This window comes from Gavialis gangeticus, unplaced genomic scaffold (assembly GCF_001723915.1).
Source record: "Gavialis gangeticus isolate Ggan-Ray unplaced genomic scaffold, GavGan_comp1, whole genome shotgun sequence".
Classification (NCBI taxonomy): Eukaryota; Metazoa; Chordata; order Crocodylia; family Gavialidae; genus Gavialis; species Gavialis gangeticus.
Genome location: NW_017729024.1, coordinates 166,296,099 through 166,296,656, shown reverse-complemented (window position 1 = coordinate 166,296,656; position 558 = coordinate 166,296,099).

Below are 558 nucleotides of genomic sequence, written 5' to 3'. Positions count from 1 at the left end.
CAAGGTCTGTCCCTGCACCTGCGGCCGGCTCCGGGCCTGTGCGGGTGTGCACATGCCCAGGGGTGCTTGTGTCTGCATGTGCAGAGAGGTCGGAGCGTGTGTGTGCGCACAGATGGGCTGGTGTGTGTGTAGAAAGATCAGTGTGTGTGTGTGTGTGTGTGTGCATTTGCGGAGGAAACAAGGTGTGTGAAGAGGGGTTGGGGGGTGTGCGTGTGTATGTGCACTTGCAGAGGGGCCAGTGTGTGTGTATGAGCAGAGTGGTTGGGGTGTGCATGCATGTGTATGCAGTGATCCGTGTGTGTGTGCACGGAGGAAACTGTGTATGCGCGTGCAGAGGCACCCGCATGCGTGTGGAGAGGGGCCAGCGTGTGCGTGTGCATTCGCGCGTAAGCACGCGGAGGAGCCAGAGTGCACCAGAGGCTGGGCCGAGGGGCATCGGTCCGAGCTCAGCCGCAGCTGCTCTCCCCCGGCCTGCGTTTCCCCAGATCCGTGGGGGGAACAGGCATGAGCGGGCCGCCCCCACCCTCATGGCCCCCGAGAAGCAGGAGGGCATCATGG